The 16,507-nt window shown below is 43.5% G+C and overlaps 1 protein-coding gene across 2 annotated transcripts in view; it reads right to left on the reverse strand.

Annotated features, from left to right (window-relative positions):
• FASTKD3 (FAST kinase domains 3) overlaps positions 1-16,507 on the reverse strand; it is a 692,256-nt gene that overhangs the window by 647,166 nt on the left and 28,583 nt on the right. Inside the window, exon 2 of one of the 2 annotated variants that reach the window (XM_044064876.1) lies at positions 2,054-2,148. The exons of the other annotated variant lie outside the window; for it this stretch is intronic. The gene's annotated coding sequence lies outside the window, so the exon portion shown is untranslated. The remainder of the gene's footprint in view (positions 1-2,053; positions 2,149-16,507) is intronic. 2 annotated transcript variants of the gene reach the window in all.

Below are 16,507 nucleotides of genomic sequence, written 5' to 3' on the forward strand. Positions count from 1 at the left end.
ATGTCCTACTGGTTTATAAATATTTGCATTTATTTCTATGCATGTGCCCTGTTAAAATACCACAATATTGGTGGCCTGTTGCCATCAATTAAACCTGCATGCTGTTGTAATGTCCATTATTGTTCTATATATGCATGTGTTATGCTTGCTTTTCAACTGTTGAAAATCTGGTGTGTTGGGTTAATGGGAATACTTCTGCATGCTGTTATAACTAACTGGGAATGCTGTTGACTGTTACTAACCCATATCTTTATTAAACTCTCCAAAACATATTTTGTATGGGGAGGCCAGTCCCAGTGGACCCACCTGTCCCACCTCAGCTGGCCATGGCACCTGGCACCAACAGATCCAGTGCCCAGCCTGGGACCTCCTCCTCCGTTGGCCCTGTGCCACCTTCGGGTGGAAGCACTGTAGGGGACGGGGCTCTGCCCCCTGTGCAAGCATGGGCAGAGAGGCACCTATCACCCTTCGTACAGTCCTGGCTGTGGTGCATACAGAGATTGAACGTTCTGTTGCAGCACCTCTATGCTAGCATGAGGCCCGAGTGGCACAACTCACAGGTCAGTCTGCCCCTCCTACACAGCCCTCAGCACAGCCACCTTCTGGGCCGTGAAGGGGCAGTGGTGACTGCCCATGGGTGGGGACCTCAGTCCCACTGTTTCCATCTGGGGGCTCATGGGCTTGTGATTTCCAAACATCCCTCCCCATCAAAGGTGTTCACCCACGTGTCATATACCGCCCCTGTATGCGTCTTGTCCGTTTACCTCCCCAACCTACCTCCCCAAATATAGCTACTTCCCCTACCTCACATTCCACTCTCACCTGAAAAAAGGGCAATCTGTACCCAAAAAAAAAAAATTACGCCCCATACATAGCTGCCCATTTTGCAGACATGTTCACTCTGTACATGAAATGTTGTTTAATTGGCATTAAAACATACTTTGTTGTCCACACCCCTCTCTCAGGGGTTGAAGGGTTCATATCTACCTCCAAATTTATTGCTTATGCACAGCTGTTGAAGAAATGGGCAGCTATGGACCTTCCCTACACCTGTCCTGCACATTCCGAGCTATTTTCCATACTGTCTTTCCCTCTTTGTGCCCCTTTTTCACCACTTTCCTATCTCCCCATTTTTCTTTTCTTTCAAAGAAATTAGCGCAGGGGTGAGCGGGAGTAAGCACTATTAAGCAGTAGTGAGCGGGTTTGCGCTTGTTTGCGCTTGGCTAAGCAATGCGAGGCATTGCGCAAACTCGCTCACAACTGTTTAAAAGTGCCTTAGTCACTCTGTATGTGAGGGCCCTTGTTCTGCTCAGGAACAAAATAAAACACCTCTGTAAGTCTCGAACCCCGGACCTTGCACACACTACACAACATGAAGTACCACTAAGCCACGGTATATATACATTAAGTTGGTGCTTAAATAATTATACCATGCAAATAATTATACCATGCATCAGAATGAGTGAATGTAAAGGAAAATTAGGAATAACATACCACACAACTTGTTCTGTGGATGTTGACCAACAGTTGTTGTGGGATTACATTACATGACTGTGATAAGAGAAGCAGCCATTCTAGCAGGAAATAATGTTACACCATCACCTTACAACCCCACACAGTATCACAGCAGGACAAACACTAGCATATCTGTTTAGAGCAGAGGCAGAAACACAGAGGCATATTAGCCTTTCTGCTGTTACACACTGTGCAAATAGCTTTGGAAGGAGTTTTGGAAACATATCCTTATGTAGGAATAAAACACTGAAATACAAATGGATGTAGCCATGTACTGGTAGCAACCAACTGTAAGAATGCCATTGCTCTATTGGTGAAAAGACCTGTGTGGTGCACAGACAATCTCTGGCTATCATGTGGATAGGTCCACAGTTGGGAGTTACGCAGTCAGACTACATTCCTTGAGAAAGTAACATGTACACATTCCTTGATAAAGTAACATGTACACACCAACCTTGTAAGTCCAGCAAGATAAAATGCACACAATACTACTTACGCTCTCTGTACTTCTGCAAACGTACTCAAATGTAGAATTTACCTGTGTGTGCAGGGTCTACCAAGGACGTAGGTAAGCATGCTCACTGTACTGAAATGAGTCCCGTTTTTTCTGAGCAGCTCATGCTGATGTCAACACTAAAAAAACACAAAATGTTTAGAACTGTGTAAATGAATATTCACAGTATAGCAGTTTACAAACAATTTTTGTGCTAAAGGAATACATCTCTATAACTAGCTTTGTATGGCAGTGAATTGTAGCAGTTGAAAAGAAAGTACATCTTTCCATGCATCTTGGGGTAGCATTTTGAGGGGTGAATACATTTTTACAATGACAAGTGGGTACTGGAAGCAGCAACATTAGGTCTGAGTACAAAATGTAAATCTCTGGCTACACCCCTGGCTTCCGATACAAGAACTATTCCAACCTTCTGTTTTAAGCAATGATGTCCACACCAAACAAGGATGATCTCCATCTTGGAAAGCTAAAAGGGCCACACCTACACGAGTCAGCAATTTATAATACTGGGTTGCTATGACCGTGATTACTTCAATTACTACACAGCAGGCTGCATGCAATTAGCAAATGGTGGGCACTAATTGGTGCAGAGGCCATCACATGCTCATGTGCAATTCCTATAAAAGCAGGCTGCAATCTATTCCAACAAACTCAATCACTCTACTGCAGAGACTGACAGAGAGAGAGACACAGAGAGAGAGAAAAGGAAAAAGAAATATTACCAAATTATACAAAGGAAAGGTATGTGACACATATGTATTTACTGGCATGTAGTAGATGTTATTGAAGAATAGTCTACATAATGTGAAACATTCATATGTGGCAGTGGTAGTTCTTTCTGCACAGATATTCTGCTTAACTACTGCTATGGACAATACTGTTTGTACCTGTGGGCAGTGGGACATACCTGTGAAATGTGTAGCTCAGCATTAAATGTCAAAGATCTGATCCATGTTATCTGTGTTCTGTATAGTAGTGTGGCCAATGGCTGTTGGGGGGATTAGCGCTGACATTATATAAACATGGGTGTGACAAAACAACACATGCATGATAGTCATATTAAAGTGTAGCTTAGCACTGGCAAGTGCTGTAGCAGTCTAGTATGCTTATCTAGCATCTGTTGCCATATATACCCCCTAATGTTAGTCTGTGCTCATATGTGACACCTGTTTGTGTTGCAGCAAGGCCCAACAGTTCAGCTCGAGGTCCAGGGACTACAACAGTGTGGACCATGTTGTGTGTATGCCACACACATACAGAGAAATATATATGTGTCATATATATTCACATCTGTATATGTGCATAGAGCAGGGGACATATTGCAACTGTTTGCAAAGGGGGGATATATAGGTTGGTGAAGGTTAGTATGCGCATATTTGTATGTAGGTTTTAGTGTGTGACAAACAAGACAACATACAGTGCTGGTATATGACATGTGGTGGTTAAACACTGTGGGTGGTTCGTTCAGTTTGCAATGTTGAAGCCAGTAAGGCCTGCTAAAGCTACCTGGGCTGTGAACACAATCAATGTATTTATCCCAAGACTGTGCAAAGTTATTACATTACTGTACACCTTACATCCTTTGTATAATTGATATTCTCACTATGAAAGGTGAATTGTATACGTATATATATATATATATATATATATATATATATATATATATACATACATACATACACACACATATATATATACACACATACACATATATCACACACACATATACATATATATTCATACACACCTACATCTACTTGTTGCAATAGATTCTCTGTACTGTTGACTGACTGTGATGGTCAATATGTTTATGAATACGTCAAAGATATGTATCTGTGGGATAGTTTACTGGGAAACTATTTAATTTATGGTATTCTGGGTCCTTGCTTTGATCCTAGCAAAAGCAGTGTATTCTGTTGCTAGGCAGAACAAGTGCTATTGCATACAGTGTGATTAAGTCCCTTGGTTTTAACTAGGGTGTGTCACTGGAGGCTAATGCACTACATCTATGATTATTGATTGGTACCGATCGTGAAAGCAAATCCTGTGTGTACTGTAGTACTAACTGTAGCTCTGGGCCTGTACAGCAAAGTATGGTGTATGTCCACATTGCTTGCATCAACTGTTTTGTGTGGTCCCTGTATTCATCACAGATTACATTTCTCAAAATTAAGGTTGTGTAAGCACGGACACACAGTACTGTAGTACACACTGAAAGCTTATCTGGGTTGTCATACCTTTGTGTCCTGTAATTATGTCTGACGTGTGTGTGGGTATGTCTGTAACATGTCCTTTGACATGTGTGGTAATACATATAACTGTGTATCTAGCAACATTCATAGTGTACTACAGCAGTATGTGACCTATATTCCCAATTGTGCACATATTTTGGCCACAGGTTTGGCATTAACAAGTTGTGTGGTATAATATTAAAACATTTACTGGACCTTACACTGATTGTGATGGATGATATATTTCATTACACATCAGCTTGATGTATATCTGCTGTGGCTAGGTGGTGCATCGTGTTGCATACAGTGTGCCAGGTACTCTTTTATAGTCTTATATAGTGATTTTATTTTGTTGCTGTGCAGAATATGGTTCATTGGATAGAGAGTGAGCAAGGCACTTTCAAGCAGTTGTGGGGTGAGCAGTGAGAAGTGGCAGTTAGTGTTTCACTCTCGGTTAGCTTATATGTTGCTAAACTTTCATAAGCTGTGCTTACCCTTCTGAAAACCCACTTGCAACTGCAGAAATGCGACTTATTCAGTCTGTAGCCCCTGATCTTTGTTTTGGCTAGTAACAAAATAAAAAGCATTTAGTAGGAAAAAGCCCACAACCATTCACATCACAGCATACGTGATTTGCCACTAAGCTATCTCAGATATACATATCATTTATGTATTCACAAACATAACATCCAGTACAATCATACAACACTACAGAAAATATACTCCAACATGTAGGTGTATGTGTGTGAGTAATTATTGTAATCTGTGCTCAGATACAACATATTGTATTATGTATGTAAATATATATATATATATATATATATATATATATATATATATATATACACATATATCTATATAGCAGTTCAGTGATATCTGTACTGTATAATGTTAAATGTGCCATATGACTTGCTCAGACATATTTTTGTATTTATGTCTTCCAGGGATCATGGCCCACCACAGGAACCCAACCTACAGTAGGGATGAAGATATCATCACTAGCATTATGATTCAGCACTAACATTTACTCTTTTCATGAACCAGCCAGGACCAGCAGGAGCATACTGCAATGTGGCAAGATCTTGTCCGCGGGGTCAATGAGGTAGGCCTCCATAACTGCACATATGAGCAGGTACGCCACCACTGCAGTGATCTTCTCCAACATGTCCGTCAGCGTGCCGCTGCTGTGTGTACGGAACAGCTTGCAACAGAGGGTGGTGTTAGCATCCATCCCCCCCTCACCAGAGTGGAGGAGCTGCTCATGAACCTGGTGGCACCTGCCCAACAATAACAGCAGCAGACATACACCATGAAGGAGGTTGGAGCTACCCAGCAAGCACACATGGAGCATGTAGGTAACATGGCATATCTGTAGACTACTGTAATCTGTATTGGTAGATCATGCATATGCGAGATGTGGAGTGTGTCGTTCAAAGATGTGGAGCCTGTTGCTGTGCAATACTGATCATTTGGAACATGATCTGTAGCCCTGTGCATGTAAACTGTTGTTCTACTGTAAGATTGCAAACAGACAGTAGCAATGTCACAGTTTTGGCCACTGACAAACTGTCTCATCTCTATGTAGGTACCTCTGGGGTGACGTCAAGGCAGCGGACAGATGCTGGTGAGTGTGTTCTACATTTATTATTGGAAATAAAAAGTGCATGTCATAGTTAAGGTGTAGGCCATGTACACACATAACACACCTAACCATAATGCATGCTGTGCATGTTTGGTGTAAGAGCACGCACATCTCACTAATGTGATTAGCATCCTCAAGCATATGCAATACCCAGACCATCTTAAACAAATATGGCTAGACTGTAGTGACCACTGGATAGGCACAGTTGATACTCAACATCTACATAACATACACATCTATGTCATACACAGAGCATTTTAACATGCTACACATAAAGGATTCCCAAACCCTCTGTAAAGACACACTCCAGTATCCAAAATCTCATCCATACATTACACACAATAGGCCTATCCTGGGTCATTTAAACACTCTGCAACACACTACACATTCATGTCAGGGAATGCTCCTTATTGGCCTTCTTACAAAATCACATAACAACTGGTTGTGAAATGGTGAATTTAGCCAAGGTAGTACAGTTCCGTAACAGCATGATTTGCGTTGGTTTGTGAACATTTGTAGCCTTGAGTGACCACCTGATGCCTCATAATGATGGCCTATGGTACTATACTCCATCCAGTTATTGTAACCACAGTACTACACATAGCTGTCATTGCTGCACACCATAATGATGCGTGTTTGCACACATATGTACCTCTAAACAGTACGCATACCAATCACCATTTGCACATCTGCACATATATGTCTTGTGATGCTATTGAGTGGCTAGGTCATATGACACATATTGGGTATGTGTAGTGTTTAAATATGCAGTTGTGTTTTAGCATGCCATGTCATGGATGAGACTGGCATGTCCACAATATGATCTACACTCACCATAAGTACCGTACATTGGGTATGTGGCCGAATGGTATTCCATCAGTTATCCATGCACCACTGATGATGTTGTGTGAATACTCATCATGCATGTGCTAAAAACGTGTCCACAATTATTTGCTAAAGACACAGAGACTGTAATCAGCATTGGATACCTATCTAAAACACAGATACACATCCAGCAATGGTATATACACCTGTGAGTTATGGTGAACACAGGGTTATCAATACCTGCACAGCAATGCTGTGTCCATGTACGCACTGTGTTCCAGGGGGAGGGCCATCACCTAATAACAAAACACATGCATCACAGCCATGTATACTGTTAGTAACAAGGATTGACCACACTTGCTCTGCATGCTGTTCAGCAACACATGTCCTGCATGCTGACAGGTGTGATATGACTGTTTTGCTTGTGATACTGTACTCCAACATCACCTGCTATTGTGTATGTTCTGTGATTGCTGGTGTTGTGTGTGTCTGCTTTCAGGAGAAGTGGAGCTTATGTTCTGTGATTGCTGATGTTGTGTGTGTCTGCTTTCAGGAGAAGTGGAGCTTTGTGTGTGTGTGCATGTGGTCTGAAGTCATGTTCCGGTCTTAAAATGTGTTTGTTTTCCTCTCACAGGTGGCGAGGTGGGACTGGTTCAGTACAGCAGGGAACCTGATGTCACTGAGACAGACAGTGATAATGAGGATATGTGTGTTGAGCCACAGGCAGATTTGTCAGGGTCTGTTGCTGGGCCACCAATTGACAGTACACAAGTCTCCACCCCATCCATGCACACAGTCATACTGCCTGTATATCTGTCATCACCATTGCCCTTAGCTGAGGGACAGTGTACGATTGGCACTGGCCAGGACAGTGTGGTATCTATGGCACATGTATCAGGACACAGCAGCCATAGCCAGATGTCTGGAATGGTACCACACAGGCAGATGCTCAGGGGTTCTTGTCAGAGCACCGCTGGTTATCATGCCCCTGGCAGACAAGCCACACCTCTTTCTACCACACGCACGTTCCAGGATGTCATGGAGGCACAGACAAGAATGAAGTGGTACACCAGACAGGGGCTAAGGGCACAGAGGGCTCATTACACCTCTGTAAATGACAGTATCCATAACCTAGCAGGTGCCATACATAACTACATTGAGGTCATTGATAGACGTTGGGGTGAGACATTGGATGTCCTCCACAATGTCATGTCCATGTGTCAGGACATTGCGGGATGGTTGAGACGTCAACGTGGAAGTATGCCAGCAACATCACCAGCTGGAGGTCGCTGTGGACATCCAGCAAGTCACCGCCGCTCCCGTAGCACCAGTACCAGCCCCAGAAATGTTGGGGAGCCTGTCCATAGACCGCCCTAGCAGACCACGTGCACATGGCTCTGGCCAGTCCCAGCAGGAGCCTGGATCCAGTGGACATTTGTCAACCCCTGAGGATAGTACCCAGTCTGGATTAGTACCTGATACTGTCTGCAACACCCCTGCCAGGCACAGGTTCCGTATCCGTGGCCAGAGACAGTGATCTGTAAAGCCTGCCAGGTACAGTCTGTAGCTGTCTCACAAACACATATATCGCAGCCACATGGTGGAACTGTGTGCATGCACACACACACACATAAACCAGAAATCTAGGCAAACACATACCCGCACACATAACATCAACATTGGCCCATAACAGTACATATGGCCCTCACACACATACACACTCCCACATGTTGATTGTATGGCTCGGTGTAGGCCTCTGGCAAACCAACAACACACCCTGCGCATATGATGAAACCTGTGCCACCTCCTGTCATCTGAAACATTGATGCAGGAACAGGCTAACATGGTGCTGATGCACAGGGTGACTTTAATAAAGTATAGCAATGGTTGGATGTGTAGCATGTTGTCAGCAGTAAAGTGTAATGATATCCTTAAAGGTGTAGCTGAGCAGGCATGATACATTAAAGCTGTAATTAGCAATGTTGTATTGTTTTCACCAGTGTTTACTCCAATTGAGTTTTGTTTGCCCATGTGCCACTTAACTGATGTGTGTAGTTGTGTAAGCTTGCGTTATAAAGTGGACAGTAAGTGTGGGGTGTGTACAACACAGGTTTGCAGGTGTCCATTTGTGAACATGGTGGAGGTGCACTGTCTGCATGTACATGCATACTGGACACATGGGCAGGGTGACATGTCCTGTATTGGCCAGTATTAACACTCCATAGTTTCTATTGGTGGCCAGTATGCATTGTACTTCACACATTTTAGAACTTGAGTATGCATGTGTGTGTGTGTGTGTGTATGACACGGGTTGACACAGTGCTGTAGGTGATGCTGTTGTTGCTATCTGTCATTGATTTGCATTACTAAGGTTAACACTGTCCCATCTGCATAATCCTTTAGTAATGCACACTGTTCACCTACAGGGCTGCATGGACCGTGCTATCACAAGCACAAAAAATACTCACTTATCCAGTAAAAGTGCATTAGTCTCATGAACCCCTGCCATAAACTAAATATATAATCGAAGGTGTGAAGTTGTACCAAAAAGAGTTACATACCAAGAAGGGATAACCTCTCTGGTCAGTATCATTGGGAAAATACAAGCCCTCATTAATCATACAAGGCAAGCTTCAAAATACAAATTGGCAAAAATTCCAAAGACAACACTAAAGCTTTCTTTAGTGTTGTTTATAATCTATTGGGGAAATTTCAGATTGGGTGAGAGTTAATGTAAATGGTCACAAAGTACACTTATCTGAATGACATTACCAATATGTTGTCAGACAGTTTGAATTCAGATTTCACCACCCTGTTATTACACAAGGGCCACATTTCCAGACATGAAGAATGTAAAACCTGATGATTCACAGACACTCTAGTTAAAAACATCTCTTTACCAAAGTCCAAACCACAGTGGCAATGGTACTGGACAGTGTCCCTGGCTGTGTCATACACAAGCTGACATATGAAGTAACCACTCATCTACACACTCTGTTCAGAAGCAGCCTTTGCACAGGTTACATACTTGTGGAATGATGCGCAGTAATGGTGTTCACAGTCCACAAGGGTTGAGTTACAACTTCTTCTTCTTCGGATGCTCCCATTAGGGGTCGCCACAGTAGATCATCTGTTTCCATTTCTTCCTGCCCTCTGCATCTTGCGCTGTCACACCATCCACCTGCATGTCCTCTCTCACCACATCCATAAACCTCCTCTTAAGCATTCCTCTTTTCCTGTTACCTGGCAGCTTCATCCTTAGCATCTTTTTCACAATATACTCTGCATCCCTCCTCAGCACATGTACAAACCAACGTAATCCTGCCTATCTGGCTTGGTCTACTAACCTTCAAACCTGGGCTGACCCTCTAATATACTTATTCATAATCCTGTCCACCCTCATCACACCCAGTGCAAATGTTAACATAAATAGATTAAGGGTAGAGCTACAACAGATCCTGAAAACTCTCACCCTATAAGCCAGACAAATGTTACCTGGAAGGCTATGGAGCACAGCATTATGGAAATCATTAACAGAGACATTATGGACCTGCAAACACTGCACCAAACCCACTTAGGTTCCCTAAAGGCCAGATCATGGCTCCTGCACCTAGTAGACTTCAAGCCAGTTAACAAGGCTATAGGCGAGGAAGGGGAAGTCCACACAGCCAAGCTATAGCTCACCCAGCAATTCATACCCATCCTACATTCTGGTATTATACATAACCTCAACAGACTGACCATAAACGACTGTTAGATAAACTGACGCACAGATGTAGGACACACAGTAACATGTGCAGCCTCCATGTACAATTCTATGCTAGTAACAAGTGGTATTCACCTGCACTCAGTCCTGGGACCACTTCTGTTTGGCATATAGTTTTCTTAGGTACAAGCAAACACAGTAGGGATATGTCTGCCCATGTCTGATGAAAATGTATACTGTGGGCTATACTTTATTCGCCAGATGACACACACATCCTCCAAAAGGGTATCATAGAGACAGATACCTGTTGTCAAAATCATGCTGTAAAGCTATAAGCCAGAGAAAGCATAGTTATCCACTTTCAGAAAACAAAGTATCCCCAGAGAACCACATAGGTAGTAGCCCCCAAAACGTGGAACAGGTACTAATGTATACATAGAGCCATGTGTTTAGTCATCTCCCCTCTGACAATCACATTACCAAAGGGTTTTGAAAATCCCTCTGTGGAGCACATAAGCAATAAAGGGTTTGCATGCAGATCAACAGAGGTTGTTGCACACCTATAATGATTAGTCGTCTTTGCCAGACTTTGCTTGCTTTGGAAGAGGATTCAACTATACCTCAAGCATAAACCCTCACTCACACTCTTCAATAGAAACTGTGATGAGTGGATGTGGAACAGAAGACATAGCCCAGGGATCACTGCAGTGGCTAAGCTTGTCACAAGCATACAGAAGTAACCTAAGGTCTGGAAAGCGCCAGCACGCTCTGGCAAGGCTAACAGATCTGCTTTCATGGAGAAAGCATAGTACCCACCTATGAAAAAATTGAGGTCACATGTATGTATATGGCTTTGCCCCACAGCTACCTTACATGTGTTATGCACATACAGTTGTCATTGTGATATGTAATACACTAGAAAAATCAAAACCCACTCCACATTGACCAACGGTGTAACACAGTCACACACCTGGACACAACTGGAACACACACACACACACACACACACACACACACACACACACACACACACACACACACACACACACACACACACAGTTAGCAAGTGCGGGATTCAACTCCTACCTAACTACATTATGATACGACAGCAGTACGCATTCACACAACGCGCTACACACATTACTGGGATTTCACCTTCCCACAGGTGTATTTGTAGAATGGTGACATCATCAGACTTGACAAAGATGAATAAATCACTTTTAAGGGGTGTGAGTAGTCTCCAAAAAAAGGTTGCTCTCTCTTCCCAGGGAGACACACACACACACACACACACACACACACACAGTTGGCAAGTGCGGGGTTCTTAATCCAAACTAAGTACTTTTTTACACTTCAGCAAGCAATATGGAGTTACAAGATGCAATACAGACACTGCTCGCTGACAGTTTGCCCAAAGGTTTTTTTCACATTTGCTAACCTCAGCAGGCTTATCATACTAGGTGTGTTGTGAGTGTACTGTATGCATAGGCCAGAACCGTATCATATATGGGTTGATGCACCACATGCTGGCATACACAGGGTCAAACTGGAGACTAAGCTCTGTCAACCCAATACTGGAAAATACAGTCAGGAGGAGTAGGGTCATACAAGCACGACATCAACAATCTCACATAGACCTACAATATAAGCACCAGCAAAACACTCACATAAATACACATTAACATACTCGGAGAATACAAATATTAATCTGAAAAAGAGAAAAAGTGCCCTCCTAAGCAGACAAGCAAGCAACATGCACCTCCAAGCACACGCAAGAAAACACATAATACTCCAAAGCAGTGTGTCTCACAACAGGCCCTAAGGCAAAACAACATACCTAACACACTAGTAATAGGTGACTCCATAGTCAGGCACACAGATGTTCGACTCACTAGGCTGGACAAGGGGAAGGTTACTGTCAAGTTGTCTGTCAGGTGCTATGATCCGCCATATAACACAAGCACTTACATCACTCCAGAACAGGTACATATATGACGCGGTCTTTGTACATGTCAGTGTGAATGATCTGAAACATACCTCCCAGGACAACATGACAAGAGGTATATAGTAGCTCTATGATCATGTAGCCCAGGCTGGTATGACCCTGACCTTGAGTAGCATCCTACCTTCACCTACATGATACTGCAATATAACAGAAAGATGATAAACTTCAACAATTGGCTAAGCTTCTGGTGTCATTCACAGGGGATCCAGTCTCTGTCTGCCTGGGATGACATGATAGACAAACCTCGTTGCTTCGCTAGAGATGGTTTGCACCTGTCATCCCTATGCTTCTAAATACTGGCCAAGGCTCTTGCTGTCCCCCATATTAACTTTTTTAGGCAAGACTCAAAGGACAAGCCAACCCCCGTAACCAAATACAAACAACCACAAAGTGAGCTAAATGCTACTCAATGCCAGAAGTCACAGCCTCCAAATGCACACACTCGAGGCACTCCTCAGTATGGAGAATATGGATATCTGTGCAATAACAGAAACCTAGTTCAAGGCTCCAGAGAGCACACCAGCACTACCAGGATACTACTCATTTCATACCTTCCGGCATCAGAACCTGGATCATAACACATAGGGCGGCGATGTATCCATATTCATCAAGGATACCTACACCTCTCTCTACATCTTCTCTACAGGATATGTACCCACAGAATGTTGCACAGCAATGTTCTTCCCACTCCACAGGGGTGGGGCCACAACAGACCCTTGGCATTCCCGCTCTATGAACCTGACGAGTCTGATCTGCAAGGCAATGGAGCCAATCATAATGGAACTCAACAATAAAGACATTGGGAACCTTCACAAAGTTGAGCACACCCAGTATGGCTTTGTCAAAGGCAGATCATACCTCCTGAACTCGGTGGATTTCTTTGAGACAGTTCGACAGGCTACAGATGATTGAAAGGAGCTCCACACAGACTACCTATACCTCGCCAAGGCCTTTGACACCATTCCCCAGTCAGGTATCATAGATGAACTCACCAACCTGGGCATAAATCCATACATCACAAGATGGATTGCAAACTGACTCACAGATAGATCCCACAAATTAAGAGTTGCTGGCTACATGTCAGACTCTAAACCAGTAACAACTGGTGTCCCCCAGAGTTCAGTGCTGGGGCTCCTCCTATTTGGTATATACTTCTCAGAAGTACATGCCAACACAGGAGGGTTGTGATGGGAACTGTAAAGTGTGTGCCATAATAGATTCCCCGGATGACACAAATAGTCTCCAGAAGGGACTCTATGAGACAGTTGCGTGGTGTCAGAATCATGGCCTCAAGCTCAATGTGAAATAATTCATAGTAATCCCCTTTGGGAAAAACAAAAGTACCCATAAACTACCACATAGGTGTTACCCCCTAAAAACTGACGAGGTAATAAGGGATCTGGGGACACAAGTAGAGAGTCATCTTTCCTTTGACAACCATGTTGCCATAGTGGTTAGGAAATCCTATGTGGCCCACCTAATCAACAAAGGGTTTGCATCAAGATCAAAAGAGGTAGTGGTAGCCCTCTACTGGTCATCAGGCCCATCATTGAGTACAATGCACCATTTTGGATGTACTCTACTAGGCACATCCAGCAGCTGGAGAGACCACAGAGGTACCTCACCAAGAGGATTATTGGCCTCAAATAGTTGTGTTATGCAACACAACTGGAAAAACTGAATCTGCTCTCTGTTGCGTACTGCCTAACATACAGAGCCATGTCCAACACAACTGTTGGACATGCTCCATCTAAGGAAAACAAAATTGAGTTGCACTATACACTCCAGGGATATGAACCTCATCACAACAATGAATACAACATGCTGGAGGGATAGAGTACCATCCCAGAGACTTGCCTTACTGTCCCAATGTACATAAGACAGAGCCCCTCACTGACACTCTTCAATAGGAACCTTGGTGAGTGGATGGGAAACAGACAATTCACGCCAAGGATCACAACAGCAGCCCCACTAGATAGGGGCTTAGGGTACTAACTATTAGAACTAGGGCTTAGGAGACTAACCAATGGGGTGGTGAAAGCTGCACAACTTGCCTAGGCTAATATATGCCTTCATGAAGATAGGTTCATAGGTATGTAGTAGACTATGTGACAGGTACATGTCTACAGATAGTAGATGTGTACTTCATTGTACAGTTATGTTGTACAGCAGGCACATGCACCGCATACTCTGTAATGCTTACAGATACTGGTGGCTATTATGTATAGTGGGTGAGATGTGCACCTCATGTCTTTTGTGCCATTGGGATGTGTGCTGGGTGGGACAGTCCTGGATGGCTCCTTGTCATGGTCACCCGCTTAGACACATCTCTGCCCATCCATTTTTGGCTTATTATACTGTGTTCCCCCTACATATATAGGTACATAGGTAGGTAACAGGCTATCTGCCTGAAGGCATATATTAGTATGGCCAGAGTGTGCAGCTCACACCTGGGGTTAGTTCCCCATGCCTCTGTGTAGTAGAGCTGATGAAGTGATCCATGGTGTGAAAGTTCAGTTTCACATACACTCATCAAGGCTCCTCTGGAAGAGTGTCAGTGAGGGACTCCGTTTAATGTAGGTTGGGAGCCTGTTCCAAAGCAAGGGAAGTCTGTGAGTTAGTAATGTATCCCTCCAACATGTTCTAATTATTGTTGCGATGATTATATCCCTAGAGCATGTGGCACAGTGAGCTTGGGTTTACTTCAGATAGGGCATGTACATCAGTTCTGCATTGGACATGGACCTGTATATTGGGCAGAGATCGCCAGAGTAGATGGTATGCAACAGAGTACAGGTAGAGTTACTTCAGTCTTGTTGCATGGGGCAACTGTTTGAGGCCAGTAATCCTCTTGTTGAGGTACTTCAGTGGTCTTTCCAGCTGTTGAAGGTGCCTAGTCAGATACATTGCAAGTGTGTTGTGGTACTCTCTGACGGGTCTGATGACTGATGAGTAGAGGGAACCTTCTTTGACCTACATGCAAAAGCTTTGGCAATTAGTGGGGACACATAGCATGATTTTCTAACCACTTTGTGAATGTGTTTGTGAAAGTAGAGATGACTATCCACATGTGTCCATAGATCCCTTATTATTACCTCCATATTTAGGGTGTTGGCACCTATGTGGTATTTGTATGACTGTAGCTCGAGGCCATACTTTTGACACCACATCTGTCTCTGTTGTCCCAAACATCGATTATGACAACCTTTTTGCAGTCATCCACAAACTTTGCTAACCATAGCCCTCGTGTGTTTGGCTGTACTTCTGAAAAGTATACATCAGACAGGAGGGGTCCAAGGACTGAGCCATGGGGGACAGCAGTTGTTACCAGCTTACAGTCCAACAGGGAGACCACAATTCTTGTGGGATCCATCTGTGCCCCAGTTGGCAATCCATCAGATAACATACGTTGTTTATGCACAGGTTGTTGATTTTGTGGATACGACATGTGTGGGATGTTGGAAAAGGGCTTTTCAAGGTCTATGTAGGCCGTGTGGAGCTCATTTCATTGATGTATGTCCTGGGTAACTGCCTTGAAAACAGTCTAGCAGGTTTACGGACCATGATCTGCCCCTGACCAAACCAAAATGGGTAGGGTTCGGTGTTTGCAGGCTCCCAATAGCTCTGTTTAGGAGTTCCATAATGATGGACTTCATGGCCTTGCAGATCAGGCTTATAAGACAATAGTTCCCATGGTCTGTTGTGCACCACACTTGTGGAGTGTGCCAAACGTTGCTGTAACCCATTCAACAGTTTCATATCCTGTACAGAGGGTGAGTCTCAACAGACTGTCCAAGTGCAGGGTCTGTTTGTTTTGGAGTTCACATATGATACAGCCAGGGACACCATGTCATCCTATAGACACCGTGTTTTTAGGTTTGGATAGAGCTGTTTAACCATTGCATATGTAATTTCTGGGTTTTCACAATCTCCACGTATGGTAATGGGCCCTTCTGTCAGTGAGAGGGGGTTAAATATGTATGAAACTGTCTGACAAGATGTTGGCAATGTCAGTCATGTACACGTACTCATTTACACTTTGCACTAACTCAGAACATATATGAGTTTA

Source organism: Protopterus annectens, chromosome 3.part0 (assembly GCF_019279795.1).
Source record: "Protopterus annectens isolate FY-2018-M chromosome 3.part0, PAN1.0, whole genome shotgun sequence".
NCBI classification, from domain to species: domain Eukaryota; kingdom Metazoa; phylum Chordata; order Ceratodontiformes; family Protopteridae; genus Protopterus; species Protopterus annectens.